Here is a 27,983-nt window from a genome sequence, read left to right as displayed (position 1 = left end):
CATTGCACGGTGGTGGCGCAAGTTATGGTTGATTAGCTTACCATAACTGGCGAATTTCAAGGGTTTTTCGGTTTTACTTGGAACCATAACGTCCCTTTGACAAAGTTTTTTCACTGAATTTCATAGGTTTTTAGTAGCGCTACTTAACCATAATGTCCCTTTAACAAAGTTTTTTCACTGAATTTCATGGGTTTTTAGTTGCGCAACTTAACCATAACGTCCCTTTAACACAGTTTTTTCAATGAATTTCGTAGGTTTTTAGTAGTGCAACTTAACAATAATGACTTTCACTTTATATACATATCATATGGAACTGACTGAATCTCTTCTATTGTACTTGATGTCCGCAAACTCATTTAATGTTCGCGGACATGTTCGAAGAACAGTACCACTACCTAAAAACTCTGGGGGGGGTATGTTTGATTGTTATATCATAACATAGGAACATTTAACAAATTTTAAAAAAAGCACACAAACACATTATATGTACTAATACATAAGAAATGTAACCCATATATACAACACACTAACCATTCATTTAAATGCACTATGTTCTAAAATGGAATATACCACAAGAAAATAAATTGGCTTCCAACATAATTACCTCACAAACACGACAGGACTGAGAACAAGAGCAGACCCACTGAGTACATAGGACATATCTTACCTGAAATAGTAAGTATACTTAATTTTATTCATATATTTATAAACTTTCTGTATCAGATAAAAAAATATATTATCTTTTTTTTTTTTTCTCTCACAGAAATGTCTAGTACTCTGGAATGGCAAGAGGAAAATTTCCCACATGAAGAAATGTCACAAGATAGTGAAACTAATGGTAAACACTTTATAATATAAACCATTTAATTATTATTATTTTGTATACATTTTACATATATATATATATTTTTTTGTACATAGCATACCAAAATAGAAAATAATTCAGAAAAACCTGTTATGGATAACACTTTTCACAGTCTACAAGAAAAAATGGATTTATTGTTGAATAATTTTAATAATTTGAAAACTTTGTGGAAGATCATTTTAAACCAAAAACCTCGTACCATTGCCCCACATGTACTTGTCCCTCCTCACCATATCCCAATCAATTATTCCCAAACCCTCTCCATAACCCAAAACATTTTGATGAGACTTCCATCCCTTCTTCACCAAATAACAATCATGATGAAACCCCTAATTCTCCTGTTTTTGTTTCTGTTTCTGCCTCACCTTCTCTGTCATAAATTATTAATATATGTTAAATAAAGTTTAATTTTTATATTGTGTGGTAAATAGTTTCATTTTCTTTTTTTTAAAAACAATGTAGGTGTCTGCGGACAGTGCAGGTGTTCTGAAATGTTCATAAATAAACAAAAATGGAGGTGTCCTGAAGAACACTATACCTGTTCGTACTGTTCGCTAGCAAGATGAAACTATTCTAAGAAAACAAGCAGTGTCCTGAAAAGTTTGTAAAAAAAACAAATTAAAGTGTCCTAAAGAACACTATATCTGTCCGTAGTGTTCGCTAGCAAGTTCAAACTGTTCTAAGAACACACGCGGTGTCCTGAATTGTTCGTAATTAAATGAAAATGGAGGTGTCTTAAAGAACACTATACCTGTCCGTACTGTTCGCTAGCAAGTTGAAAATGTTCTAAGAACACAATTGGTGTCCTGAAATGTTCGTACATAAACAAAATTGAACGTGTCCTGAAGAACACTATATCTGTCCTTACTGTTTGCTAGCAAATTTAAACTGTTCTAAGAACACACGCAGTGTCCTGAAATGTTCGTTTCACGTGTGACGCAATTTTAATTAGTTCAGGACCCGAACAGTGTCCGTAGAACATCAACGCGCATGCGCTAGCCAATCTCCGTGCATTAGGTGTCCTGCGGACATGCACTTCCTTTGCGGTCTTGTTCGCGAACGGATCATATGACCGCGCCCACGCTGATCGCATGTTCTGAATGCGGACACTGTTTGGGTCCCTGAACAAATTAAAAGTACATTTTCAATTAATCCATAATATTTTTCAATAAAATCTCACCATGGCACAAGTCCCACATAGTAATCCTGAGTTTCTACATACCTTTTGAAACTTTTCAAACTTTTTTTTGTGTTCGATCTGTCCACAGACAGCGCGCATGTCCGCGGACCGCGCACAAGCACCCCTATAAAAGACCACGCCCAAGAGCTTATTCTCATTGTGTTTCTGGCTATTCTTCAGAGCACAGCTATTTCTCCAGCAACTTGCTGATTACACCATCGAGATGGCATCCTGGCTGCAGAACTGCCACCTGGTGCTGCACCTGCTTCAGCACCACCCCCACCCCCTCCACCACCTCCCTAAGGGCGTGAAGAGGGGAACAGGAGTGAGGATGCGGAGGAGGAAGAAGAGGATGATGAGAATGAGGTAGAGGAAAACCCTACTACCCGCACTAGGCGTGAGTCTTGGGTGTGGCAGTTATTTACCATTCATGGGAATGTTCCCAAGGCTCGTGAGAACCGTGTTACCTGCAATGAGTGCAAAATGATACTCAGTCGCGGGAAGCACGGTAAGTACAGTTTTGGGACCACTATTATGAAGCAACACCTCAGGTCATTTCACTCTGGGGCTATTCGCAGGGTTGTACCTTGCGAAGAACGTAGCAGGTTGATTTCCTCTACTTAATCCTCTGTTTCTGATCCTGTCACCACAAGGACCACCTCTGTGGGACAGCGTCTTCCTCAAGCTGCCTCACAGGCCATACAGAATGCTGATGACCGGTACCTTTCGAGGGTCACAGTTGTATGTATGTACTGTGACACAGTACTCTGCAGGGGGGAGCGACTTTGTAGTGCTTTTGAGACTATCGTCTCAGAGCACGAGAAGATCTGCTCACTACCCAAATAAAACCCACTCTACATCTTCCTCTCTCAGCTCGCCCTTTCTTATCCCTGTGGTTGGTGTCCCCCCCTTTACCTTCCTTTCCCCTCCTCTCCTAGTGTGTCATGTATAAAAAAACAAAAAAAATACAAACTATCAAAAATCAAAAGAAAAATAAGGCTCTTTTCAGAGCCGCCTTTCACAGTTAAAAAATAGAAGTGAAAATAAATGAAGCAGGGCCCTTTGTATTTTTTAGAAGTCCGCGGACAGTTCGTGAACATTTTAAAAATTGGGTTGCTACCCCATCACAAACATTGCAATTTTCTCTGGGAGGAAGTGGTGGCTCTGAAAAGAGCCTTTGGGTGGTGTTTGTAAGTCAAAAATTATAAATGCTTAACTCCTACTTTAAAATGGTTGTTGTAATTCCAAAAAAGGTCGCAATGCATTTTGTACATTTCTCAGAAAAATCTGATTGCCAGCATAAGTAAGATGGACTCCATCTCTGCGAAAAATATATGTACTACGAAACATAATATTTTCATGTAAAAGAGGAAATGCCAAAATCTCTTAGAAAGGCACAAACAGCCTTATTAACATTGCGCCTTTCTTTTTCCATTTGTGGACCAAATGAAGAAGAACAAAGCCACATTTGTCCATAACCTTCCCAAGTCCTTCTTTCATAGCAAATTGCAAATAAATTCCAGTCACATGTCCTAAACTGTTCCCTCCACAATGAATTACAATTATGTCTGGATGTTGCTCTGTCTTCAAAGTAGCACAGAGAGGTAGCAAGTCCAACCACTTCATTCCACATACTCCATGCCAGTGTATTTCCACATGTGGGAATCCAAGATCTACAGCTACTCCACAGCTTTCTGCATGCACCTTCAACCAATGTATCCACGAATCTCCCAAAATCCAAACAATCTGTTTTCTGAAACACACAGCCATAGCTATCTTTTGTTCTCTCAGCAAAAAGAGTATCTGAGAAACTCTCTCCTTGCACAACACACCCACTAAACTTTCCTGACCAATCCCTTTCAGTGTTTATTCTCATTTGCATGACTTCTGAACCCAAAAATCCCCGGATGTAACTCCCGATGTCCGCGAACCACTGCCGTGTCCGCGGACATATCGTAACATGAACAGCCCTTCTACCATTTCCACTTCACTCTCTCTGCCATTCCCTCATTGGATGTAGCTAAGAAATCACATGACCATGCACCAATCACATTCAAGACCTCTACATCTAACTGCATCATCATAGATCAGCACTGCAAATGTACTGTGAATCTCTCTGAGTACAAGTGTCATATCATTGGCAAGCAGCATCTACCAGAAATACTGTACAAGTCTCCAAGATTTCTACTTGCAGCTCCATGCATATCCATATGCATGAAAACAAACTTCAGGTATGCATATTTTCTGTACAGTAGATGAACACATTTTCAAACAGACTTTTAGCTTGTGTAATCTGTAAAATGAATTTACTGTATTTTTTTCAATTTCCTAAAATCAACTATCACTTATAAACCTTTATAATATTTACTTTCTTTATACACACACACTCAAATCATGTTAAACTAACGTTTTTTAAATGAACTATATAGACTACATATATTCAAACAAAATTGCATGCAAGCACAATCTATGTTTAAATCTTTAAAAAAATACTTATACAATTTCATATTTTTTTGTTTTTATTTATTTATTTACTTAATTACTTTAATTTAGACATGACATTGAGGCGCTATTACATAGAACAGCATATTTACAGAAATATTGGTATTCACTGGTATATTATACATTTCACAAGACATAGTAAAGATATTTTTTTTTGCTACAGTTAGTCATTCAATACAATCTGTTCATTAAGAACATATCATATGTACTGAACTGATGCAATGAATCTTATGTAAATAAATTAGTTTATTGGTTTTAAAAAAGGCACTGAGGGTTTCAATTACAAAAATCAATATCTAAATTAAAAACAGCGCTATATACAAACAAAGTTACTAATTTGAAGCTTTTACAATTGCAGTGAAGACCAGTCTCCTGAAAAGAAGCAGCCGATTTCGAAGAAAAAAGAAGAACTAAGAAGTTACCTCTTAATTTAAGAAAAAAAGTAAGTAGAATATCACCATAATATTTGTATTATTAATCAAACATACTATAACGTTAATACAAGCTATTTCGGTGCCTAAAAATAGATATTGTGTACCATTTTGTCCAAAAATCTCCATGTCTTAAACAGCGATTTACAGCCAGAATGGCCCACAAATTCCTATTTTTGGACACACAAATTACCCAACTGAACTGCTAAAATTTTCATATTATATAACAAACAACTGTTTTAATTGTATACATTAGATTTACTATTTGTACTTTTCCACACCACTAGCTTACTTTTTTTTGTCATCTGAACCCCAGTTTAGTAACACATAAATTCAAGAATACCTATCCCTACTAGTTGTAGTTCCAAATGCACAATCACACACCATTACATACATCTTTATCATCTTACTCAAACACTCATGCACACAGAACACATACATTCCAGAACACCCCAACCCATATCTTCTTTATTTTTTTCAACAGACCCTAAAGAATGCCTACCAAAAGTCAAGTCCGTAGAAAGCAACGCAAAAAGTAGAGCAAATGAAAATAAAAGTGTCCAACATAAGCATCCATCTTTAGTGAAACACAAGAAGTTTCAAGTACAAACACTTTGCCTCCTCTATCAAAATGTAAAACAAACCAAAAAACAATTAACAGAAAATCAGCTATCACTACAGATAAAACTACTTCTTCAAATTTTAATATAGTGCAAAGTAAGCATACCAAGAAAAGTATTTTAGCCAAAATGTACCGTCACAAAGTCCTTCAAAATCTTATAAAAACAGGAGAGTAATCAGGTTCAATGCTTAAAACCTATCGTAGGAAATTAATCTTAGAAGCGTTGATGGACAGTGCAATTCTTCTCAAAAGAAAGTTATTTATTTTACTGTTAAACAAAATGAAACCACTAACAAAACTAATAACTAAATTACAAAAAAGACTTCTCAATAAGCGAAAATGTCAACAGAAAGAACTTCTTAAGTATCTGCGGAGGTGAACGGAATCACACTACGATCACAGAAGCATATTTTAATGAAGAAGCGTACAAACAAAAGCAAACAAATACAATTGCCATAGATAGCAGTGGTCGATGTAATGAAAAAGTGAATAATACCATAATGTGAATCAAAACGTCTAGTGTACAAATGGGCATGCACTTCAATGTGTAACATTCCCAAACAATGTTTCAAATCTTTACGCCAATTCCTCAATAAATATGTAAAAAGCAAAGACAAAATCAAAATTAAATTACTGCAAAATATGGATACCTGTCCAGTGCGCAAGTACACAGGACTACAAGGACATTCATTGGCCTGCATTACAGGACCTACTTGTAAAACCACTTTCCATGATATCAAAAGGATATCAACACATCATTCAAATATAAGAAATCTACTCTATAAACTGTACTATGCTAAAAGTCCTGCTTTAGCACTAGCAAAGTTAAATAACATCCTTCTACATGGTACAGCAAAAGACCTACTTGAAGAAATTCACTATATCCAGAAAAAATATTTTGGAAGTGAAAGCCATTTACAGAATGAAATAGCTTTAAACCAATTAAGCAACAATTCTACACATGGCAACCTTTTGCTAAACACATACAAAAAAGAAATACTAAAATTTAAAAGTACATCAGCTGAAGTACTAAACCATGTATGTGTATATTGCCGCAGAACTTTTTATAAAAGTAACACAAAAACTGTAGACCTATCATACAAAATAGAAGACAGTGAAGATTCTAAATGGTTTGAATTAGCTCTCTACCTTGTAGCAGAAAACAAATACGAAATAACTGAGCCCTTAATACTTTGCAGTTACTGCACTACAAAACTTGACAACAACCAAACTCCTTCACATGCTATCACAAATAATTTGGAATTATACCCAGTACCAAAACCCCTACAACAACTTAATTTATATGAGAGCATCATAATTCAAACAGTACACCCATTTCAAGCAATAGAACGCCTTCAACCAAAAAAAGCAAAATTACCTCCCTCTGAATTGGTAAAAGGCATTCGTGGAAAAGTAGTTTATTTACCATTAGATCTAAAAGAAAATGTGCATACTTTAGGAGTGCAACGTCCAATGCAGCAATCTTTAATTATCTTAGTAAATGGAGTACCTACAAAAGACAAAAAAAATGGCAACAGCTGGTAGATTTATATAAAGTTAGACAAGCCTTCCAATATCTTAAAGAGAATAATGAATATTACAAAGAAATTAATATTGAAGAAAACTTGAAAGATACAACTGAAATAATTCAAGAAACACAAGAAGCTGGTCTATTTGAGCTACTAGATCCTGCTACAATATCAAATACTTTGGACCATTATACAATTCATCCTTTGCACTGTAATGACACCGTAGAAGATGTACTGGAAAATTACCAAATGTGTCAAACAAAAGGATCACCAATCAGCATATGGGAAAAAAGTATAGAAGCATGTGCTTTTCCTCTACTCTTTCCTGCTGGCAAAGGAGGAAGGTATGATGATAGACCTATTCAAATATCAGCTTCAGAATACCGCTCATTACGGATGTATTCTGAAGATCCCAGATTTAGACAAAATGTGGAATACATATTCCACCTACTCTTTGAAAGTGAATTAGCAACTTTATGTTACGGAGTTGCACACATATTAAAATCAGGATCACACTTTCAAAATATGACAGCTACACAATTATTAGAAAAAGTGCAACAAAAGGATGAAGTTTTACAATCAAATATTACAAATCTATTAGCAAATATACGTGGTACTAAAGAGTACTGGTTTCAACGTCATGGAGATGTATGTTGTATGATCAGAAACCTTGGCCCACCCACTTGGTTTGTTACATTAAGTTGTGCAGTATATGCATGGGAAGATTTACATGATTTCCTACGCATATCAAATAAAAACAAAACAAACATAGATATACTAACACCTGGAGAACTTTGTTCTTTGGATCCTGTTAATGTTTCAAAATATTTTCACCATCGCTTCATTGCTATGCTACATTTTATTTGTAATAAAACTGTTCCTCCCCTTGGAGAAGTGCAACACTTCTTTTGGAGAAACGAATACCAAGCCAGAGGAGCAGCACATATCCACATGCTTTTATGGATTAAAGATGCTCCTAAATTTGGTCAAAACAGTGATGCCACTGTTTTACAGTTTATTGAAAAATATGCCACTTGTGAAATTCCATCAGAAGCCACAAATAGTGATCTTCATGCACAAATTTTACAATTTCAAAGACACAAATGTGGAAAATATTGTCGTCGCAAAGACAAAAACTAAGGGAAATACTACACCAAATGCCGATTTGGTTTCCCTAGACCAGTTACAAATACAGGTCAAGTGAACAACCTCATGTCTTCAGTTAGACATAGTGATAAAGGTAAATCACCTAAAAATACATATTACATAAAAAGAAAAGAAGAAGAAAAATATATCAATGATTATAATGCAATCATTGCCCACTTATGGAATGCAAACATAGATGTGCAGTACATTGCAGACAATTCTACTGCAGTTGCACGATATGTCACAGCATACTTAACTAAAGCAGAAAAGACAGAGCTCCAAGACCTCTGGAATGACCTGTCATCAGATAAAACAGTATCTCAGAAATTATACAGCTTGGGCATAAAAATGCTCACCCATAGAGAATGTGGATCATATGAAGCAGCTGATCGTTTAACTGGTACTGCATTGTATGGTAAATCTGAAAATATAGTATGGCTAAGTCTTGGTCCAGCTAAATCTAGAAAAAGAGTTCTAAAATCATATGAAGATATAGAAACAATAGCCAAACATGATCCCAACAGCCAAGACATTTTAAAAAACAATTTATTGGACACATACTACCCAAACAGAAGTAATACTTTGGAAAACATGTGTCTATACCACATAGCCCAAAACTACACATACAAAAATAATATGAAACCTGATGAAAAAAAGGTAAATATAGAGTGACAAACTGTGAAGGCAGCTTAGTTAAACTCACTTAACCAAATTTAATTAATCATATCAAATTGTCATTGAAGACTCCTCAACATAAAGAAGTATATTACATGTCCCTGCTACAACTCTTCAAACCATGCAGAAAAGAGGAACAATTACTAGATAACTATGACTCATATGAGGATGCTTTCAAAGCAAGTGAAAGCACTATAACTGATGTAAACTTTACACAGTACAAAACAATGTTGCACAATGAACAGCAACACGAAGAAGAACTCCAAGCCCAACTAGATAAGGACACTCCTGACAGTAGTCAACCTTCTGTAACAGGAAGCCAAGAACCACTGGGAGAACCACTAATAATAAATGAGGCAGAATTAGCTATGATAGAAGTAGAAAACACCATGTGTCAGTATGAAGATAAGGAAGACTTAACTATACTACAATCAAAACTAAACAATGAGCAAAGTAGCATTTTTCAAGAAGTAACAAAACAAATTGCACATGGTGTAGAACATGAAAATAAAGAATGTTCCTGCCATAATTATAAACCTATACTAATGTACGTCAGTGGTGAAGCTGGTTCTGGCAAAACATTCCTAATCAAAATCATTAGTAAGTTCCTTCAACAATTGACAAACAACAAACTGTCAGCTGTTGTCACTACCCCCACAGGTTTAGCTGCCTACAACATAGGTAGTGTTACATTACACCGATTACTACTATTACCAGTAGAACACCAGAACAAATTAGACTATTACAAACTTTCTGCCGAAGCTGCAATGGAATTACACAGAGTATTGAAACAAATGAAAATGCTGCTAATAGATGAAGTGAGCATGGTCTTCAACTTGATGTTAGCTTTGATTCACCTCAGATTACAAGAAGTACTCAAAACAGACTATGAAGAGCTATTTGCAGGAAAACACATTATTGTTTTTGGAGATCTGCTTTAATTAACACCAGTAAAAGGAGAGCCTATTTTAAAACATTAGGACACAAACTCTGCCATAAAAATGTTGGCAGCATTGGAAATGTCAACCGTTGGCAACATTTCCAATACAGAGAATTAACAGAAAACATGCGGCAATCTGCAGATCTCACTTATGCCAACATTTTAAAAAGTATCAGAGTTGGTATACTTTCTAAAGAAGCAGAAGCAATATTGAAAACCCGGCACATTAATGCACTTTATGTTGATAATGCATGTTCTACAGATGTTATGGAACAATTAGCCCACAAAAATGTCAATTGTATGGCCTTAATGCCAACTCTTGCAAGCTGTTTCAAATTCAATGACATCATGCTAAGTAAAGAAATGCAACCAATCATGGAAATTAGCGCCACAGACAAACTAGATGTACATGGTATGACACTACCCATGTGTGACCAAGCCACAACAAGACTAAATAGTTTAGAAAAATCAATCTCAAACACAGCAGGCTTAGAAAAGATATTAAAATTATCCTTAAATTGCAGAGTAATGCTTAAACGTAACCTTGACGTGGACCAAGGACTAGTTAATGGAGCACTGGGTACAGTTGTTGGCTTTCAAACATACCCACGCGACAACAAAATTCAGTTTGTCAATATACTCTTTGACAAACTTTCGGAAGTAAAAAGGATAGGACGCTCAACAGCTAGATTCCTTCTCTTCAAAGATATGTATGTACGCAGAGAACAATTTTCTCTAACTCTTGCATACGCAGTCACGATTCATAAATCACAAGGTCTTACCCTAGACAAAGCAATGATAGATATTGGTAACACAGTCTTTAAAGAAGGCATGAGCTATGTAGCACTATGACGCTTACGTACACTTGACGGTCTATTTCTAATCAACTTTGATGCAAGTAAAATAAACGCTGATATTCCTTGCATTTTAGAATACAATAGACTTCGCTCACTATACACCCCCCACCTAAACATATATTCTGTTCCCTCCCTCATCAGGAACCCCCTCCATTTCGCCTTGCCCGCATCCCAGACCCCTTGCGTAGAGACCTCCCCGGTATCATTCAGTCGAAACTAATCAGCAATTTCACTTTCCATCTCCGACTTAAAAACAGGGTCTTTCCATAGGGTCTCATTGCATCTCCATTTTCCACCTCTAACTGGTAGGGATTCCCATATTATATCAGCGGTCACCATGTCATGGTCAGACCATGTGAGCAGTGTGATTTCTGTGTGTGAGGTCGTATCACATAGATCTCTTGAGAGGTAGAGCTGGTCAATGCGGGTGAGTGTATTGTGAGGGGCTGAAAAAAAGGTGTAAGCTCTCGCCGTGGGGTGCATTCGTCTCCACACATCAGTCAAACCATACAGTTCCATCATCACCCTGAATTGAGCGTGGTCTCCTCCGAGTTTATCACGTGTTTCTGGGTTACCGGGTTTCCAGTCTAACGTGGGATCTGCCCATGTATTAAAATCTCCTCCAAGGATGATATGACCCGTTGACTCTAGCATGATTTTCGGGATTGTTTTGGAGAGGAATCTAACCTGCCCCTACGTTGGGGGAGTAAATCGTGGTGATCGTAGTGGACACATTCCCAATGGTCCCTGAAACAAGCAAGGCTCGGCCTTCAGCGTCTGACCAAACCTTTGTGGTCTTGAAGTCTATCCCCTTCTTAATGATTATTCCCACTCCCCCCTCTTTAATGGTCCAGAGCCCCAGAATTCAATCCCGGATCGTCTCCCCAGGACCGCCCTCTCATCACCCTTCATATATTTAGTCTCCTGCAATAAGAGGATATCGATATTTGATCTGCAAAACTCTCTAAAGACAAGTGATCTCTTGGTCGGTGAATTAAGACCTTTGACGTTCAGCGTTCCCACCCTTATGGCACCCCTGCTATATGGTTCATCGGTCATCATAACAATGGAATCCGAGACCATACATACTCTCTGACCATTTCAACCCGCTTCCTCAGTGTTTAAACAACCATGTAACCATTGTACTGTTCATAGTCCTTGAATATCCCTTTGATTTGACACATGACACTTCGTCCGTCTCCCCCCCTTCCTTCTTCCTGAGTTCGGTGGCGTCCGATCGAGCTTAGTTAAACGCATTAGCCCGGAACCGAACCACCAGTGGAGACCGTTACCTCACGGTCCCCTTGTAAAATAAGCATCAAAATAACTAATGAGCCCCCGGTAACCTCCCCCCAGAGCGAGCACATTTCTGCAAAATAAGTGGAGGTCTCAATCACGTTACTCCAATAGACACCCATGTTTTCCCCTTATCAAATCTCAATTCAAGCAAAGAGCACCGTACTTGTCAAGGATCCGCTGCCCCCTTCTGGGGAGCCGTGTCCCCCTGCAATATTTCCTCGAGCCTTTCACCTTCTTCCTCTTCGGGCCCTGTATCTGCCATTCCCTCCCGTCCTTGGGGGCATGATCACGGGATTCCTCCCATTCCTGCGGGTGCAGCAAGTCAGATATGCAAGCTTTGATTTGTTGCTCGGAGCCCAACCTGATCCTTGTGCCTTCATGTTCGAAAGAAAGATAAAAAGGGTATCCCCATCTGTAGCGTGTGTCTCAAGATTTAAGCCATGTCGTGAGTGGTTTACACATTTTCCTCAGGGCCAAAGTTAGGGAGGAGAAGTCCTGGTATATTGTTATTTGGGATCCATTTAGGGAGATGGAGCTCCCGCTCCTCGCCTTTTCCAACACTCTCATCCTATCCTGATAACGGTGAAATCTTGCCAGAACTGATCTCGGGCCTCCAGGTGGGCCTCCCGCTCTATGAATGCGCTCTGTCTTGGGTTCATCAATGTTGTCGTCGGGAACCAGGAGCTTGATGATGTCATGGAGGGTTGTTTTCAGGTCCTCTTCCGTTTCTCCTTCTTTCTCGGGAATCCCAAAAAAACATAGGCTGTTTCTCCTTTCACGATTTTCCAAATCGTCCATCTTAAGTCTAAACTCCTGCTCTCTTTGTTCTAGCTCAGTTATTCTGTGGGCCAGCTGTGTTTCCAAGACATCGATTGAGGCCTGGTTGTTTTCGACGCCTTCAACCCTATCCTGTATGTTGTCAAGGCGCTGTGTAAGTTTATCAATCTTTCCTCCTATATTGGCACCTATGTTCCTTATTTCTGCCAGTAAATCTGCTAGGTCTCCTTTTGTGGCGGCGGTTTCTCTATCTGTGATTGGAGATGTGGCCATTTTGGAGCCAAGGTCGATTCCCGGAATCGAACCGTATGCGTATATGGCAAGTTTCTGTCGGGCGTTCATGCACCTGATGTCGTAGTTTCAACGTGTCGGACCGTGCCGCTGCTAGAACGCCTGTTACCACAGAAGAGGCACACGCCCCATGGTCACTTATTTTGTGCTTTTGCTTTCCGTCCCAAGGGGGCCTTTCCCTCTGTGAGGTAGATGCGTCCGTTATTACAGTGTGGATAAGGTCCTTATCCTCTGGCGGATGAACGGAGGGGGGACAAGGGCAGACACTTACTTCCCTTGGGCCGCAGGGGCTCCTCACCGCGTGCATCCCAGGTCGCACCCCAGCCCGGTGGCGGACCTTCCTCGCTTGTTCCGTCAGGGGGAGGTGATCTAATCCTGCTGCGAAGTTTTGTTTCAGCGGAGGAGGAAGCACCAGGCCCGTGCCTCCGTTTTCTTCTCGGGGCGCCCGGCGTCGGACCGCTTCCAAAGTACTCCCCGCTCCTTTCTCCACTATTGCGGTCTACCGTCTGCTCTGCCGGGTCCACCCATCCAGGATTGGCGTTGAGTGGACGTGGGGGCCCAGCCTCCAGCGTGCGCTCCACTGGGTGTTGCTCCCAGCAGGCCAAGAGTTCCGAGCAGCGTCGAGGCCGATTCTAGTTTCGTTTTCACCTTCACAGTTTCACAACGATATTTGGTAGAAGCCGGGGCTGTTTTCACTCAGGATTTCTTCTGTACGTGGCGAGTACCTTCACAGACCTTCGTCTCGAGTTTCCACCCCAGGGGGGGTCAATAAAACGGGAGCTCATTCCATGTTTCGGGACCTCGGGACGGGAGCTCACGCTGGAGAGGATCCCATCCACGCGCCGCCTGGTGGCCACCCCGTGCGGCTCACTTTAAATGTCCAGATATTATTGTTGTGCATTGTGGAGGCAACAGTTTGGGCTATATAAGGCCAGTGTCTCTGCCTGAAGAATATGCTGAGAAGTCTAATTGAACTGTTTACAGCTGCAAACATAATTATTTTGTCAAATCAATCCAAGGCAAATATGGAGATATCTACATTTTTTTCTACACAAATGGAAGAAGCTAGGCACCTTGTTAATAAAGGTGTATGTACTTTATTATATGGTTTAAGGATGGTATTTCTGAGAATGAAAATGTCAAGTTGGATAGTCTAAATACCTTTCAGTGTGATGAGTGCATTTAACTGATGTTTACAATCAGATTTTTCTTTGGACTGTTGCAAATGTGTCTATTGTGTTAAGGTGTACTGTAAGCAGAGTGGATTACCAGGGAATCTTGGATTTAAAGAATCTGAAGTTTCCTGGTTTGGAGTTCTAGGATTAAAGTGGGTAGAATTGCTCCCATTTTGTGAGTGTATGGTTACTTTGAAGCATCCGGGCCTCATCGTAGTTGACTGTGGTAACAATAGTTTGGGCTATGTCATTGGATTATTATTATAGTTTGCAATGAACGATACAGTTTTATAGTTGATGAAACTGTTTCCAAATTTGAAGTTGGCTTTCTCCCAGATAGCTGAAAGACAAATGTGGGAGCATTCAAATTTATTTTGTCCAGAGATTGAAAAAGCAAGGTGCAATGTAAACAAAGCTGTTCATGTGTTTTTTGCAGGAATGGAATTACATTTTTTCAGAGTGAAAATATCAAGTTTCATATTGTCATTCATTTTTGAAGAGATGGATTGCCTTTGACTGATGTTGGCAATTAGATTTTTCTTGAAAATGTTCAAAAGGCATTGAAACAGTTTCTGTGAATGCATAAAATATGGATTGAAATATGTTGTAGTACTTGTAGTAAATGGAAAGGAAAAACAGAAAAGAAATTAGAGGCACTTTTTGTAAAAGTTAGAAAAGAAAATAAAGTTCAGAAGAACATTTGTTACCTAAGTATATAAAACCAGATAATGTAAAACATATATAGAAGTCAGAAGTAAAACAAAAAGTTCGTTTCTTTTTTTTTAACAAAAGTTAATGAATTTTATGCCCCAAACCTGGAATAGTGTTTGTAGACATTTCAGGCTGAAAAGGTCCTTTGATTTTTTTTTTTCTCCATTTATTAACTGTGAAAGGTGCCTCCAAAAGCAAACTTTTTTTGTCTATCCTGCTTTTATGTGTTTTTTTATTGTGTTTTTTTTGTCACAGTGGTGAGGAGGTAAAGCAGGGAAGCAAAAGGATAGCAACCACAGATACAGATAGGGAGATGGCCAGGGGAAGTTGTTGGGTGGGCCTTATATATAAGGTAAAGGGTGGTGTTTCTTGTGTTGCTTGACTGCGGCTTCAAAAGCACTTTGAAACTGCTCCCCACTGAAGAGTGGTGTGTTGCAGTATATAGAGAAAACTGTGGTCTTCGAAAGGTAAAGATCAACAACCTCCTGTATGGCCTGTGAGGGAGCTGGCAGGATCATCTGCTCCACAGGAGTGCCTTGTGTGTCGGCAGAAGTGGTTGAGGAAGATGGATTAGAAGGAGTTAACTGCTTCTCCGTGATAAAGGAACAGACTTTCTCAGAATACCTGAGTGATTGGATTTGGTGTGGCGGTGCATGGAGGTGGTGCCGAAGGAGTACTGCTGAGGTTGTTCACAATAAAATTAAGACCCTGCACTGAATGCGTTTCACCTGGGCAGCCTGAACTTTTGGTACTCCCCCAACAGTGGTAAAAAGAATCCACACCGATTACTCTCTCCAGGGGATGGAGGTAGACATTTCATTACCTACTCTTCCTGTTCCTTGTTATCCTCATCCACATCACAGTGCCTGTTGCCCTGTACAGGCCTTAAACTTGTTGTAGTGGTGTTGGTGGCCCTTGGGATGGAGAGATGGCCATGAGCGATGCCATTGTTACATTTCTGGATGTTTGTTGGATGTAGCTTTGTTGAAAGATTCTGTCTGCTGGTGTGCCAGACTATGAATGACTAGTAGTGGGTGGGTCCCTTTAGAGGAATCGTACGCAAAACAACTGAGCTGAAAGTAGGACTTGGAATGTTGTAAAAAGTTGACAATGAAGTAAGATTGGGTGTAGGAGCTGTGGAGTGGTACACTTTGAATTTGAAATATTGTAGATTTTCTGAAAATGCAGTTTCAAACTGTCCGCAGTGATGGGCACTGTCTGAGGACACTCTGTGATGCTGCATGGGTGTGGTTACATGATGACATCTGGGGATGTGTGTGGTGGTGGGCATTCACGGACCGCGTTGAGTGGGAGATGACGGGTGCATGCACATGAATGTCCGAAAACAGGTGCGCTGTCCGTGAAATAATTAAAAGTGCTTCATGTGAGACCGGACATGTGCGGATATTGCATGATGTGTGCAAACACTCTATTTTCTCAACAGACCCTTGAATAATCGTGTAGACTGTGGACTATTAATTGGGGTTTAAAAAAAGGAATGTATCACAGAATAATATAGAAGATATTTATTGCATAAAAATGCATTTTTTATCAAAGAGATGGGGAATCAGAATGAGAAACATAAATGTGAGAATTTTAAATTCATATAATATGATGATCGGGTGAGGGAGGGATGTTTATTTAATGAATGGTAACAATATTATTGGTTAAGTTGACAAACGTATAGAATGCGTACTTTTGCCTATGAACTCATGCTACTGCCATTGAAACTGGTGGCCTGGTCCCTTTTAAACCTGACAGGTTGCAGGCTGTATACCTTGTCGAGATTAGAATCCAACCATTTCTTCAGCACTCTCCTTGCGGACCTACTCCCTTACAGCTCTGTAGCACACTATTGATAGTGCTCTGCCCGAGGACTTAGGCAGTGATCTCTGACTTTGGTACACCTTGGGATTTCCTTCCCGGGCTCCCTTTAGTACTTGCACATCCCTTCTTCCCCTTCCATTCATGCACTTCTCTCACTGAACAATGCATATGTGCATTTATAGCAGCACTGTGTACATTTGTTTTTCTAGGTAAAGGAAATGTAGATGGAAACTATTTCTAGAACATTGTTGATTGGCAGTTGGTGCGTGGAACATGTTGATAGGGTTACATGAAGATTTTTTGGAAGTGATTGCTAGATGGATCTGTGGGTGTTTAAAAGCAGGCAATGAGGGAGTGTAAGAGACATTAAAGGAAAAAGGGTAGAAGCGCTGACCTGTGTGATGTTGTGCACTGTGGATAGTTATGAAGGTGCATGGATGATGTTCCTTATAGTATGCTAGAGAAAAGTATTTGTGATAGAATATACTTTGTGTCTTTTCTTCTTTTTATCTAATATACAATTGTCCATTGTTTCCATTAGGATAGTACAAAATGGTAATGGAAATGTTGAAGAATTTTGAGTCTTGTAGTATAATTTAGCGTGTTTTGGAGTGCAGCGCCACTGCATGGGATCAAAGTATTGCTGTAACGTGGTACAGCAAGCCATGTGTTGCCAGGGTAACATATGGACAGGTATATGAAGACAGGATATTTATGTTAAGGCACACCATTTTTCTCAATACTGGGTTTAAAAGCACACCATTTTTTTCTCTCACCTGAAATGCCTCAATTACAGGAGAAACATTAGATACTTAATTAACTGGATTAACAAATGCTAACACGATTTTAACTCCTTAACACTATAATGTGTTCTCCATGTGCAAAATGAGGCAGGCTGAGGTTCATTTTTAACGTTTGTGCAGATTTTCTTTTCTTTCTCTCTCTTTGCTCTGTCCACGGTCTTTGCAGGAAGCAAACATTCGAATAGCAGGAAATCAGTAGATACAGTTGTTACTGTAAAAGTGAGCCATTGTTGAGGAAGGAGGGTAGACTATTGTGTATTTTGATTGGTGACACGCCACCTTAGGGGCTGTAACAGATGTTTCTTGAAGCAGCTCGGGGAGAAGGAGAGGGAGAAGACATTTTGCGGGGTTGCAGTGAGGTCGCCTTTGTACTGCGGCTGTGAGGAGCTGGACCACTGACCTTCAGAGACTTGGGTTTCCTAGTCACATGGCACCGGCTTGAGAAATGCAGATTGCAGATTGAACTGCAGGTTCTCGCTGGGTGCTTTGAAGAAAGAAAAAAAGAGAGCCATGGGTCACTGACCAAAGACGACAAGCCAGGAGACTTTGCGTGCTGAAAAGCTACATATAGCTGGTAAATATACAAATGGAGTGAGATTGCTGTGAATGCCGGACGGATGATCTACTATTAAACAGGCAGTGTAGCGATAGGGAATTCTCCTGTGTTCAAATGCCACTTTATAATATTGCCATCTAAATGACTGTTCTTTTTATTGTTGCAAAGTGAAATGCCTTGTATTTTCGTACTTGTCTCTCTTCTGTTTATTCTAGAAAAGACTGCCTGGCAAAGCTGGTAATGTATTATTTTGAAAAGAAACTGCTATAAATCACAGTCTGTCAAAGTTTTTTTTCCTGCTTCTATTTTTCTCTGGTGCATTTATCCCATATCACATAATAAAAGGGAAGGTTATTAGGTGATATATGTGCCAAACTTCCTATGGAGATGAAGTAATGTTATGAGCAATAATAAATAGCTGTGTGCGTGATTCCACTCAGGGTATGTGTGTGTGGCTTCTGAGTGGAATATAATGCAATAGTCTGCTGAGCGTATATAAATCAGCAGAGAGAGGCCTATGGAAACATAGTCTCACTAATGTAAATAAATTAGTGATAATACCACATGTTATTGTGAATACTCCGTGGAAACATAATTTCACTAATGTAAATAAATTAGTGATAATAACACAGGGGTTGGTGAAAGCTATATGCAAAAATTGTGGTATCCATAAAATGTAGACCCAAGGTCTCTCTAGTGATCATACGAACAGACCAAGAAAGAAAAAGGGGGTTTTGTATATTGGGGACCACAAGTAGAACCGAAAAGCTCATCACTATACCACAACGAAATGTATACCAACCAAATGTATTTGTGTATTGAAATAATGCGTAGCCACTATACCATTATGATACCAAACCCAATCTAAATGCAAGGGGTGATTATTGCTAAGTTATTTTTGTTTTGGGCGGTAAGAAAATACCGCTAGGCCCTAAATCTACACAAAATACCCAACATATTTATGGTGTGTTGCAGGCCGGGAAAGTGATCATAGAGCACCTACTGGGCGTGGCAAGTGTGTCTCACACCGCCATCTGTTCATTAAAGGGAACCCATTTCATAATAGCAGTGTGTCACTAAAAACGAATTTCAGAATGTCTCAAAGGGAAGCCACATTCTCAGACCTAGTGCAATATTTAGAGGCAAAATTATTTGCACATGGGACGTGGTCATCGAATAGTACCTCAGAATGGCATGACCGCATTCATGGTGAGGTGCAGAAAGAAAAACTAGACAATATTTTTGCAGAAGGCAGCATAATTCAGGTCTGCCTTCTAAGGTTATTAAATGCAGCCGATAAAAATGCAGAGAAAGACTGTTTGATACGGCTATGCGCCAAGATCTGGTTTATTTTGAATAGGTCCCTGCAAATGCAGGAAAATGATACCCAGCTAATTAACAGGTCAAAGACTGACTTAGATGGGGCAAGTAAGAAAGAGGAAATGTTAAGAGCCTAATTGGATGTATGTCGAAAAGATATGCAGTTAAAATGCAGAGATTTTCATATTCAATTGTCCAAAAGCAAGAAAATGTTTGAAGACAGTGAGCAAGAATTGGTACACTTAAACGCATTGGTGGACCACATTAGACAAGATAAAGATGAGATGGTTTCAGAAATGCAAGTTTTACAAAAAGAACAATTTGAAAAAGAAAGTGACCTCCAAAATGCAGAACAAGAATTGGTTAAAATGCTTCAAGAAAGGGACAAGAGAAATAAAGAATTTAATTAATGCCAAATGCAAATGTGCGACATGCAGGAGTTAATTAATAAAATGAGTGACGAAAACAACTATTTGCAAAAGGAAGCAGACAGGCTCCTTAAAAAGTGTAAGGACTTGGAACAGCAAATGGCCATTCCCAGGAGAGGTGGCAGGGCACCACATTCAATGGAGTTGAGGTGAATTCTATTTCTACCCAAAGAGCTAGTGCCCCAGTGAATGGGCTGGTGACTGAACTTAGTTGCAACACCCTTGGGGGATTTGATACTCCCATTGGGGGCTGCCACCAATCCCATACACCTGGAACCAGGGTTGAGTCACCAAGTAGTGTAATTCCATGCATTGCAACAAGTAGCCCCATAAAGATAATGAAATCCATTAAAGCCCTGATCAAACCATTTAAAAAGGGAGGGAAATGCTGCATAGAGGATCACTTAGAAGCAGTTCATGACATTTTTAAAGCCCTCCAGATACCTAAGGAACAGTACAGGCAGTATTTCATTTAACTTTAGATGCTCCGACGGCCAGTATCATAAGAGGATTGAATGAACAGCAGAATATGACATGGGCAGAGTTTGAAAAAGAGATTAGGCGTCATTTTTCTCCTTTCCAGTCATTGCAGGAGGCAAAGAAAGTCACTTACACAATCACTGCTGGGCCTAATACATCCCCTCGCCAGTTTTTACAAGACTTAAAAAGAGCATTTTCTCGCTTTGATGTATCTTTTGATGCCAATTCCAATGAGTATAAAACTGCCTACTTCTATAGGCTACAGAAAGACATCATATCCCAATTGGTCCTTGAATTTGACCGTGACAAGTCCCTTGAATGGATTGTACACCAAAGCACAAAACTGTATGAGGTAATCTATTGTCAGGGTAGAGAAAGTGATAAAATGAAAGATACTAGGCCTAAATCTAAAGAACCCTCAGCAACAGTAATGGAAATCAGGTCAGCCAAAATGTCCCTTGAGTCTGCTCAAAGTCCAAGTAAAAATAATTTGGCACCTGAAAAAAGGGGTAATCAACAAAGGTCGTCACACCTTGCACCAATGTTTCAGTCGCATGATCCTAGTAATAGGGAGAACTACATCAGCCCCAGGTACTTAGGAGATAGGCCCCGGGGAGGCTATCGACCTGATATGTCAGGTATGAGCAATAACCAGAGAAAAGTAGATGGAATCTATATGATTGTTTTTCTTCTATTTTTTAACTGTGAGAGGTGCGATCTTCCCATGCACTTGCGCGATCTGAATGACACCTGGCATCATAGGATCGTTGTCTGTCCTCCCTTTGTCCCCCCCTTGCCTCATCGCGCTTTGAACACTTTTGTATAGGTGCGTTATAAATGCCATATCATATCATATCATATCATATCATATCATATCATATCATATCATAACCTTTTTTGGTGTTTTTTGATTTTGTATTTTTCTTATTTGCAGGAGATGCTTGAGAGAATGAGGGAAGGGGCACCAATGACAGATATGGAGGGACAGGTGGGCAAGGGAAGATGTTTTGTGTGCCTTAAATCTAAGGTAAGGGGCAGTGTTTCTCATGCTCCTTAATTGCAGCCTCAAAGGCACTTCGAAAATGCTCCCGCTGCAGAGTGGTGTGTTGCAGTATTTAGTACTGTTGACTTGGAAAGATATGGATCAACCACATTTTGTATGGCTTTCAAGGTAGCTGGTGGGATCTTCTACCCCACAGGAGTAGCCTTTATGGTGGCAGTATTGGTTGAGGCCGATGAGGTAGAGGAAGACAGCCTACTACTTCCTGAGAAACAAACAGCCTTTCTCAGAGCATCCCAGTGGTTGGATTTTGTGTGGTGACGAATGGAGGTGGTCCTGTGGGAGTACTGCCCAGATTGTCTGCCACTGAGTTAGTGCATTTTACCTTGGTTGCCTTAGCCTTCAGTACACTCCTAACAGTGATAAAGAACCACCACTCCCATTATTCTCTCAGTGTGCGGGAGGTAGGTATTTCCTCTATCTCACCTTCTTGGTCCTCAAGGTTATTTTCTGTATCATTGTGCTTTTTCTGTTGTCCAGGCCCTCCAACTGGTGGTGTTGTTGTTGGGTTTGCTCCTGGGGAGGAGGGTTGTCCATAGTTGCAATTTCTTACGATAAATAGCAGTTGAGCTTATATTCTTTCAAGAATGTGCTCCATCCAGGATTGCAGATAGAAAATCAGTAAGAATAGGCGTAGGAGCTGTGCAAGGGTTCATTTTCAGCTTGAAACTTCCTAAATATGCTCAAAATTGAGGGTTTAACTGTTTGCGAAGCACACACCCATCCGCGGTACGGTCCCATTCGCGAACATGTCATCACGCCACGCACGTGTGGTCACGTGACACTGTCTGGAAAGTCTGCAGTGACTACAGATGTTTGTGAACTTCGGCGAACAAAAAAAACATGCAAAAAGGTGCAGCAAGTTAATAGAAGTGTTATAAAATGTTGCTAGGCGGTGGAGAATGGCACTGTTTTAAGGTGAAACGTTCAACATCAGCCAAAAATGCTGCTATATTGAGGGTAAGTAGGATATTAGGAAGTTGTAGCAAAATAGGGTGCACTGGTAAAAACCTGTGAAATTCATTGAAAAAACATTGTTAAAGGGACATTATGGTTAAATTGCACAAATAAGAACCAATGAATTCCGTGAAAAAACATTGTTACATTTTTATAGATGTGGTAGACTTCTATACCTTTGTTTTCTATTAACTGGCTCCCCTCATGCTATGTTGAGCATTGTGTTTTCTGTTTTGCCTGCATTTGTGAAATACAAAAAATACAAAAAATCCATTATCACAAGGCCTTCTGCTTGAGCCAGCAGAGAGAATATCAGCTGTCACTGCTCACTGCAGAACTTAATTACTTAAAGCCATGAAACACTTTTCAAATGCCTTGCTTGCAGAGTAGTGTTCTGTGACACATTTTATCCTGTAATTGACACTGAACTGTTTATGGTAGAATATTTAATTTGGGCACTGCTGGAGTTTAACCCATGTGAGCATGGTATTACCTATATTAAAGCACGCAATGAATGTGTTTTTTTCCAATACATTTTTATTAAACTGCTTGAACTATTTTTCTGCAACACATTATTTTTGCATTTTTAAATCCAAACATATTCTACATTGATTATATGGATCAGCAAATGGAAGATCTTTTGCATTATATTAGGCAAGAGACGAGGTATCAAAGGGAGTAGCAGTGTGTGCCGGGAAGCTGATTTGCTAACAAATGAGATCCTGCAGTTACAAGCTGAAGGTGACGTTCAGAATAAGCTAATTGTGAAATCTACAGCTCATGTAACTTACTTTTAAAAACAAGTCTAACCCACAACTCTGAAATATAAACTTGAGGGCCAGATTCTCAAAAAAATTTGGATGCAAGTTGTGAAATGGGCTTGTGCAAAACAGGATGTGCCCAAATCATAAAGGGCATATGAATGTGTGTATCATGAATGTGCCCATTCAAGTGCCCCTTCCCATTCCTTTTGTACATTCCCAGGGCTTTGTGCACTTCTACAAATGTATAAATAAATAAATAAATAAATCCAAGATCCACAAAGGAGAGGCACCTTGAAATATGCATACATCAAATGCATTACCCTATGACTGATTTGAACAGGGGTAGTGAGAAGAGCAAAGCGTGAAACTGGCATTACTGACCCTGTCAAACATATTTGTTTTAAAAGTATTTGTTTTAAAAGTGTAACATCAGCGCATGAACAGTTCCTGTTAAACCACCATGTCAATCCTTCCAGCCAGCATAGAAATGTTTTTATTTTTATTTTAATATTTTACAATGACAGGCCATTAAGGGTCCATCACTGAGAAATGTGCTTCCAGCACCCATATGGGTTGTGTGAGCCTGTGATACAGCATTCTTGGCAATAATGTATGCACGTTGTTTGGCCAGAGCCAATTACTTGGCAACTCTATCCCTGGTTCATGTGTAGGTCACCTCTGAGAATAAGGGGACCAGCACATTTAAAAAATGAAGGCATCTGAAAAATGTAGCATTCTCTGAAATGTTTAAGTTGCTTCATGTTTTTAGAATCTCTGCCGAATTCTAACTCTAAACTCTCCTCTTAAAACACACGGAAGTAATGCTAAACTCTAATCTAGCTCTCTAAATGAAATAACTCTTAACTAACTCTACACTAAAAAATTATAATCTATGCAATGTGATATACAGTATGCTACAAAGTGTGCAATATTGCACTTAAAGCTTACTATCCCAACATCAATGGGCTACTCCACTCATAGCACAATTTGAAATTGTTGTCAGTAACAGCACACACATTTCAATAGATGCTTTACACACAATGTGTCATACCTTACACCAGCTAATTCTTTGCTGTGTTTGGTCTGCCCAGTTAAAAGTAAAGCTCATATGTTTTGGCTGCTTGAGTTGACATTGACACACATTTGCCCTTTAATTGTTGTTGTGTGGTGTGCTCTTGGCTGTGGTGCAAATGAATGTTACAGTAACATGGCTGCTAATATGGGCTTTTCTGTTATTTTACTGATTTCAATGTTTATGTATTTATTGATGTATTTATATACAGGAGGAAGAATGCTCTTTTGATCACAAAATAACATACAACAGCTAAGAATTCAGATTTGATGGGAATCAGTGAGCTTCATGCAATGGGGTGTGGAGGAGAGTAAATGGAACAATCACCAGTAACAATACATTAGTAAACATACATTAAGGACAACCAACACTGGACATTTCTAGGTGGTACGGTCAGCTGTGCTCGGGATTTGCCCAGGATGTGGGAAGATCTAGAATTGAGGCAGAGGAAGTGAGGGACAGTTGCAGGTTACAGGCAAGGGAAACATTCTAGCTAGCAGGCAGATGAGAGGTTGGTTAAGATGGTAACTCAGAGGCAAGGAGGTAGGCTGTTAGTGTGATTTTGAACAAATCCATGTGGACTGTTTTGTTGATGTTTGGGGGAAGAGCATTTAATGCAAGTGGAGCAAGAAGAAAGAAAGAGCGGATGAGAGTAAAAACACAGGGAGGGCAAGGAGCCACATGGGTAGTTGAAAGATGCAGAACAGAAATTACGAGAAGGCTTGTAGAGTTGTATAGAGGAGGATCGATACAGTGATGCCTTTACCAGTTATAGATTTGTGAATAATACGTTTTAATTTGACCCTGTTGTGCATCGTCAGCCATGCAGTCTGATGATGGTACAAGGAAGTGGGTGTGACTTGAGGGAGTTCAAAGAGAGTTCTGGTAGCAAAGTTAATGATCTTGTTAAGAGAACAGAAAGCATTGATGTGGAGACCAAAGAGGATGCTGGCACAGTAGTCGAGCTCAGAGACGACAAGAGTTATTAAGAGATGCTTGGTGGTGTTGAAAGGATGGTGGTGCCTCATTGTCCTAATATTTAGGAGGATGAGGTGAGCTGCTGTTCCAGTTTTGGAGATGAAATTAGAGAAGGTGTGAGAAGGCTCATAGATGATGCTAAGGTTTCTAGCTGAAGAAGAGTAGGGGAGAGTGCCTGGTGGGCACTGGCTGGTCAGGGGAAGAGAGGAGAGCACTTTTGTCAGGGAAGAAGGGCACCTTTGGTTTGATAGAGTTTATCATCAGAGAGTGAAAAGCCATCCAATATTTAATGACCCAGAGATAATTGGAAATTTTGATAGAGAGATCAGAGGAGAGTTCAAGAAAAGAAAAGACGATCTGGGTACCATCCGTGAAGAGTTGGTACGAGAACCCATAGGAGGAGATTAGTGCCCCATGAGCAGTGTAAAGAGGAGCAGACCCAACACAGGCTACATGGAAAACCAACAGTTAGAGGAGAGATGTTCAGAGGTTTTTTACTCCAAGAGACAGAATTGGTAAGGTGCAAGATAGGATTCAACCCAGGTAAGGGCTTGATACTGAATCTAAGAAGAAATACATTATTAAGAAGATCTGAGTGACCAACAGTGTCAAATGCAGGAGACAGGCCAAGGAGAATTTGGTTAGAGGATAAAATGGAGTGCTTGCAGAGGTAATACAGTTGGACACAACCATGAGAGCAGTTTCCTTGGAGTGACATGAGTGTACACCTGCGTGTTGGGGGTGTTGAAGGTTGTGGGTGTCTAAGAAATTGGTAAGCCATTTGGACACAACCCTTTCAAGCACTTTAGCATAGTACGGAAGGAGAGATACAGGGAGAAAGGTAGCCAGTAGGTTCAGGTCAGCCCATTTCTTTTTTAGGAGAGGGATGACCATGGCTGTTTTGAAAACACAGGGACAGTAAGTGGAGTCAAAGGATATGTTGAAGTGTTCAGCGAGGGCAGAGGCCACTTAAGGGGAAATAGGCTTCACTGGCTGAGGAGCAAGAGGGTCTGAAGGAGTTAGCTTTCATCGGTAGAGACAGTACTTCATCATTATTAGTGTGACTAAAGTGGGAGATAGAGGCAGATGATGATGGTAGAGTAGGTAGAGTGTAGAATGTAGGAAAGGTGAGTTTGTGGAAGGTCAGAAGAGAGTCTAATTTTGGAAATGCTTGCAGCAATGTATTCAGCTAGGTCATTAGCTTTGCGAGTGGAGTTGATAGTCATAGACTTAGGAGGAGTGAGGAGTGAGTGTAGGGTGCTCTGTAGCCAGCAAGGATGGTTGAGTGAGAGTCAGTGAGGATTAGAAGAATTCTCCTTTCGCTCTATCAAAGTTGAACTTGAGAGAGTTCATGGTAGAGAGGTAGAGTTGCATGTCCTCATGCGATTGGGTATGCCTCCATTTGCACAGCAGCCAATAACTGTCTGTGCGGAAAGATAGGAGGAATGGGGTTTCCAAAGGCTGAGGATGCTGAGACATAGGGGTGGAAGTAAGCAGTGGGATGTGAGAGGAGAATGAGTCATATAGTAGGGTTTGGAAACTGGAGATGGCAGTGTTGGTCGAAGAGGCATTGGGTGTGAAAAGTGTGAGTGAGACCTGTGGGTCAGAGAGAAAAAAGGGAATGGCAGAAGTTTGTCACATGGATATAAACCAACTTAAAGGACTAAAGTAGCCAGAAACCTCAAGAATATTATACCCAAGACTCTGGCAGTGACTGTCATTACCTACCTCACTAATGCTCCACATCTGGGGGGAGTCCACCACCAAGCATCCACGTTCCAACAGGCAATTGGGAAGGTGGTAGACATCCTAGCCCATTTCCATGAACAATGTATAAAAACAAAACAAAAATGGTTTAATACATAGGTTATTGAAGCCAAAAAATGCAAACATTGAAGAGAACAGTTATGGCTGAAAAAACCCTTGTGCCAATACGCAATGCTCATATAAGGAATATGCCCACCTTTGCAGACAAGTCATCTTAACAGCTAAACAAACCAGTTATACTACAGAATTTGCCAAGCCAAATCCAGTTCAAGGGAGCTCTTTTCTATCTAGAAATTAGAAGGAAAAGACAAGAGACCTATAATTGTCCAAATCGATGCATGGTGTAAGCAATTCAGGATGAATTGTTGAATAAAAGTATCAGGCCACCAGAAATCCATACAAGTATGCCAATTGCATCTGGAGTGCACATATGCCTTACCTTTAGTCAAATAATCCAATCAAATCCTGAAAGTTGAGCGATTGTTTGCCTTCTCACATGTTTCAGAGAACGAAGACCAGACCATTCGAGCTGGCATGAGACCCACTTCTTCTTTGGGCGACACATGCCCAGCCACTCTGATCAAGGACTTTTCTCCCCCTTTATACCATGGACACCAGGATAATGTCCCAGTAGTCTTAAAGGAATCCTGGATTACCCTGCTCTATAAAAAGTACAATCTAGACCCTGCTGCTGCCACGAGTTATAGGCCAATAACCAGTGTCCTTGTTCTCCTTAGACAAAATAGCCTAAATAAAGCTGCAGGAGTTCCTGGAACACACGACTTGCGGGGTGTCTGCCAATCTGGTTTTTGAACCAAGACATGGAACAAATACAGCACTTCCCAATGTAAAGGATAATTTATTGAGCCTAATTGATGGTGGGCAAGTCACACTTCTAAATCTCTTCAACTTGTCCGGCATGTTTGATCTTATAGATCACTCACTGCTCATTCAAAGACTGTCAACTTTGT

The sequence above is a fragment of the Ambystoma mexicanum genome, chromosome 7p (assembly GCF_040938575.1).
Source record: "Ambystoma mexicanum isolate Mex_15411 chromosome 7p, UKY_AmexF1_1, whole genome shotgun sequence".
NCBI lineage: Eukaryota > Metazoa > Chordata > Amphibia > Caudata > Ambystomatidae > Ambystoma > Ambystoma mexicanum.
Note: the sequence above shows the minus strand (reverse complement) of the source record.